This window comes from Sinocyclocheilus grahami, unplaced genomic scaffold (assembly GCF_001515645.1).
Source record: "Sinocyclocheilus grahami isolate Dianchi unplaced genomic scaffold, SAMN03320097.WGS_v1.1 scaffold101.1, whole genome shotgun sequence".
In the NCBI taxonomy this organism is placed as follows: Eukaryota; Metazoa; Chordata; class Actinopteri; order Cypriniformes; family Cyprinidae; genus Sinocyclocheilus; species Sinocyclocheilus grahami.
In genome coordinates this window covers 80,832-86,831 of record NW_015505280.1, presented here as the reverse complement: position 1 = coordinate 86,831, position 6,000 = coordinate 80,832, and the positions used below count along the sequence as shown (strand labels likewise).

At 33.9% G+C, this 6,000-nt stretch overlaps 1 pseudogene; it reads left to right on the top strand.

Moving 5' to 3' along the window:
* The window catches only part of LOC107588286 (tyrosyl-DNA phosphodiesterase 1-like), a 29,254-nt pseudogene that overhangs the window by 22,012 nt on the left and 1,242 nt on the right, over positions 1–6,000 (top strand).

The following is a 6,000-nucleotide window of genomic DNA, read 5'->3' as shown; positions in this document are numbered from 1 at the left end:
TATATATATATATATATATATATATATATATATATATATATATATATATATATATATATATATAAAACATGGAGGTCAGTGCTGGTGGTCTTAAATCTTGAATTAATCTCAATGGTTAAGAGTTCTAAATGTTAGTTTAATTGCTTCTATTCTCCTCATTTGTAAGTCACTTTGGATAAAAGTGTCTGCTAAATGATTAAATGTAAATGTATGTAAAAAGCTTGCTAAACTTCCCCAGATGCCTTCCATATTCCCGTTTTTTTTTTTCACAAATAGCAGGACAGTGTTTGTGTGCTGCCTGGACCTGCTGCATCTCTCTGGGTTTTGTGAAAGCTTTAGCTGTCTGAGTCTGGGTGATATATTCCCCACTGCCCTTTACATCTATCCAGCCCCCTCCATCATCATGCATAGTTGCCCACCACACAAATGAGAGTTTAGCTTCCCTCAGAACAGCCCTGCTCCCCTCTGGCTTTTTCCACAGAAAACAGGATGAGTAAATGCACACATTCTCATTAGAGCTGGACGAGCACTTTTGTCATGTGTTGTCTCCATCATCTCCATCAGTTTATGGAAGTCATAGCATATCTTAAAATAAATGGGACTTTCAATGGTTTTTTTTTTTTTTTGGACAATGTGAATAATGCACTGGTTCTTTTTATGTAAATGCTGTTGTGTTTTTGCCACATATTTCAGAATTGTACTTCTTATTACACATATAATTATTTATTTGGGTGAACTTTTTTTTTGTAGGATCCTAGTTATTCTTAACTAAATCTTTAGACATTAGGGTTGGGCAGGATGATTGACTAGTCAACTAGTCATCTGACAACCAACTGGTCAATTAGTGACTATTTATTAAAAAAAATATATATATATATATATTTTTTTTTTATATATAAAAAATATTTTTCTGCAATGAAAAATTAATTCTGAGATGCAGCCTCTCCTGAAGTGTTGCTGGTCATCTTTTTATAATTTCCATTTTTGTGTGTGAACAGTGACAATTTTGTGTGATAAATGATTATGTAATTTATATTTTGCCTATTTATGTTGAATATCAGACTGGTAATATCAGACTGGTTGATTCTGAACATAAACAGATTTGCACATCCCTACTGAGCATGAATACATGTGCTTTCTCTTTGTCTGTGTAGAATATGAGCACATTTCCTGTGGAGAAGAATGTGTTTCCGGCCTCCAGCTCCTCCAAAGGTTTCCCAGTGCCTTTTGACCTCCCACCTCAGCGTTACTCAAGCAAAGGTGAGACTGAACAATGCGTCATTCCCCAAAAGTAACTTGACTAAGATTATTTGTAGTTCCAACCTTCATTAAAATGTCATAGATGTTCTTCTGAACTCTGAACAGCCACACATATTAAAAATGACAGCTTTACACTTCAATGAGGCATTTGCATCAAAGTTTAAAGGTTTGCTTAATGCGTAAAAAGTACACTGAATCATCGCTTGAAGAAAGGTTAACCTTTACTTTGAAATTCAGAGTTCAAATGATTGCTCAGGAAACACACTGTAGATATTAAATGCACAACACAAAACAGCAAATGAAAGCTTGCAGGGCAGGCCAGTATCCAGGCTAAATAAATAAATATTTTTTATACAAGTGTCTTAATTTGCTCTTTCACTCCAACACTTATTCATTTTGTAGCTCACTTACATTCTGCTTAATTCTAGCAGTCCTCCGCATAAAGAATAAGTGTGTTTCTCGAGTGTACATCACTGGATGTGATGAACAAGGTGTTCAAAGATGGCAAAGTGCATATTTTAATAGCTAACAGCAGTGAAGCACAAGGGGTGTGCATGACACAATTAATAGCCATTTAATTTGCTGCACAGTGGTGTGCTCTGAGCCATCAAGTAGAATTAATAATGAGGAAACATGACATTTACTGCCACCCAAATTCTCTCATGTTCTCATTTAATAAAGCATTTATCAAAAATCAAAAAATAAAATATTCATTCATCTAGCTAGTCGATTAATGAGGTCATTTATTTTATTTTTTAAACACAACAGTTTTTTTATGAATAGTTATATGAATGTATGTATGTGTATGTATGTATATAAGAAGAAAAAGGATTTTACTTTTCAGCTTCCCGTAGGCCAGTATGTATAAACGAGAAGCCTGCCATTTTATGTAAATAAGTATATGGCAGTCAGGTATATGGCATTGTTTTGACTGACAGCATAATTGCAGATGAACCCAAACTATAGCCCGCAGGACATACTGATGACATTAAATTAACTCATTATCATCTGCTGGGTAATTAGTGTTTTGTGGTTGAGACTTCTGTGCAAATACATAGATTCAGAGGCAGGAAGCTTACAGGGATATTTCACCATTTTTGCATTCAACACATGCTGTCAAAAAAAAAAAGAGATTTCACATTGATTAGTGTGATAACTTGGTGTTAAAACAATGAAAATATTAGATAATGTTTTAAAACTTTTTTTATATACAGTATATATATATATATTTTAATTTATATTTATGCAATTATTGTTTTATGAAACCTATATTAAAGTCCAAATCCAGTTCTAGGGAAAGCACAGTATGTCATTTCATACTTATCTCCATTTTTTAACCCAAGCTCATAGGAAAGGGTGCAAGAAATGTCATTCCTTTGTTGGAAGTGCCATGATATTTAACCATGACTTGCGGGGCAAACTTAAAATTATAGGTTCTGAATTATGGTATTAGGTACAGCATTTTGCAGAGAAAAATAGAACTCTTGATGTTGTCATGGCTCCTAATGTTGAAAATAGATCATACCAGACTGACTGAACGTGTGATTGTTCTTTTCTTCGATTTTCAGTTTTTACTATGTTTTGAGATTGCTTATATGATTATTTTATTCTGTTTCTGGGTATATCCACTAGCTGACATGCTACTGATAACGTCAGGAATCACTAGTATTTATGTCAGCCTCTGTCAAAGACCGTTTGATTGCTCAGCCCTAGAATTGCAGAGAAAATCCATTTGTCATCGGCGCCACATTCTTAGTAAATGAAAATGAAAACAGCGGGCCTTGCCCCTGAAACAACAGTTTGATGACCTTTAATCATGGTGAGAAAATGGAGTCGGCAATCAATGGTACTGTTGAAACCAAGGGTGTCATCAGTTTATGAACTGAGGCAGAAGCGCTCTGTGGTTGCCATAGCAGCGCAGGTCTTTTGATAACAGAGGCTTCAGCCATGAAGTGGGATGAGTGGGCGTGGCCTGCAGATCAAGAGAAAAATGGGCGGGCTTCTCTGTATGTTTAGTGAGCTGGGGGTTCTGCACTGATTATGATGCATCAGTGTGGTTTCAATGTGTTTTTAGCAGTAAATTATGTTTTGGCGCTCTTTTTTTCTGTGTTTGGAATATCATACTTGTTTCTGCAATGTTTAGGATATATACTACCAAAAGCTTGGGATCAGTACTTTTTTTTTTTAAAGAAATTAATACTTTTATTTTGCAAGGATGCATTAAATTGGTCAGAAGTGACAGTAAAGACATTTATAATGCTACAAAAGATTTCTATTTTGAATAAATGCTGTTCTTTTGAACTTTCAATTCATCAAATAATTTTAAAATAAAATGGATCACAGTTTCCACAGAAATATTAAGCTGGTACCACATCAGAATATTAGAATGATTTCTGATAGAAATGCTGAAAATTCAGTTTTTCCATCACAGGAGCATTTTAACAGTTATTTTAAATTGAAAACAGTAAATTATAATAATTTATTAAATAAATGCAGCCTTGGTTAGCACATAAGACTTCTTTCAAATACATTTTAAAAATCTTACCGACCCAAACTTTTGAACTGTAGTGTATTTATATTTAATTTTATATAATACTTTTGATTTTAACATTTTTTTTAACTAATATTTAATCAGACTGCCAAATGTTTGTACACAAATTAGGTTAAAATGCAATTCCAAGTTGATGACATGCCGTTTGAAGAGTATCTCCCAGCTTGCCCTGAATTGCATTTATGTCTGACTTATATTATTTTTTTGGTTTGTTTTTCTTGCCTTTCGTAGTGTCTCGCCTCTACTATCTGTGTGCAAATGCTTAATAGAGGCACTTCATTTCCTACAGATGATTACTTATCCAATCAAATCAAATGCATTGTGTCACTGTCCTTGTTGATACTCACTCGTGTGATATTCAATTTCCCACTGGATCTGTTCCAGTGTCAATCGTTTACATAACTGTGTGTGTAACAATTAACTGCAATGGAGTCACACAAGCGTTTCTGCCTCTTCAAGCCACCCAAAGCTTTACTATTACACTATACAGCAGACTACATAATACCCAGAAGGCCATTTAAGACCTATAATTAAAGCTTTTAGGAAACAGACAGATAACCCTGGGCTTTACAAAGCAAATGTGCAATTGCAAACTTCTCTGCATGCACCATGGCAACAGCTCTTCCATACCTGACCTTCTTCACACAAAAGGAAATACATTAAAATGTTCAGGTAAAGAGACTTTCTTTTGCACTTGATTTCATTTTTGCATAGCTCTTTGCTTGGAAGTAATCTTGTCTTGAGTGTTATTTCTGTCAGATGCTCTGCTTGCCAGCATGGGGTTGAGTTAATAGTAATGAATCATTTTTGAAGTTCCAAACTAATCCGTTTTAAAAATTAGAATTGAACAGTTTGGAAAAACAGCTAATTCTCATATAGGAAAAAAACGTTTTAGAACTTAAGATGATATCCAGGTCATACTTCACCCCAAAATTGAATAAAATAAATAAGAGGTTATAGTTTTTAAGAAAAATTAGGCCTACTTTAGGACCTTTAAGATTTTTTGCATTGTGACATTTTTATAATGCAATTTTCAAAAACACATTTCCACCCTAATACTCATTATTGTAATGCCAAAATATTATTTCAATTCCAAAAATAAACATTTAAATATCTATATTATCTATATTATCATCATAGTATAGTTTTATTGTCTTTTTTCTGATTTAATTAAAGTATTATAAATCATGGTTGAGATTAAAAAGCTCAAAAGTGAAATGTTTTTATACATTAAATTATTGAGGGTGTGGGAGGAAAAAAAAAAAAAAGTTTGACATAACTTCATATAACATTTTGTCATTTTAAAGGATGAGTAAATGTTTTAGTTGTAAAGTGTTTCTTATTTTATGTATTATTTTATGTCTAAAAGGATTTTTTCAAATATGACTTCTTTTAAGGGGAAGGGGATATTATAGTTATTATGGTTTCTTTAACAAGAGCATCTGTCATGCTCACTCTCACAGTTCATTTCACCTGCGCTCCTGCTGTCAACACCTGCGATATTAATACAGACCGAACCCAGTGACAGACTCAAATGTATACCTCAAAGAGTACCTTCACCTCTATATTAAGACAAACTTAACAGATTTCTATTTCCGACCTGACTTGCTGATGCTTCTGCTCAGTGATGAGAAAAGGATAGATTCATTTCAGCTCAGAACTTCTCATCACTCTCTACTCTTCAAACAGGCTCAGTCTCGGCTCCCGGCTAAAGAGGGAGGACCAGCCATTGTGAATTAATGGACCGCTACTCGGTAGCTACTTGAGTCTAGTTCTTTAATTCAGTGAGGAGACCTTTGAGTGCTGTTTAAGAACGCCATTATAAGAATAGTTCACCAAAAAATTTTAATTCTGTCATCTATTTACCCTCATGTATTTGAATGAATTTTGGATCCATTTATAGAAGAATGTCCAAGCTGCAATTTTCCATACAAAGAAAGTGAATGGTGACCACAGCTGTGAAGTAAGTTTATACTGGGTAATGTTCATTTTTAGGAGAACTCTTCCTTCCAAAAACATGAGGTTGTTCTTTAAGAATGCTTTTTTAATGTGCAAGAACAGATCATGTCAGAAGTGTGTCATTCTTGTTCATTTTCAGTAATCATTTTGGTAAATTGCATGCCATTTTATGCACCCATTCTGCCATAAAGACAAACCATAGATGGTTATGATGATTAGTTTTGCTTCCC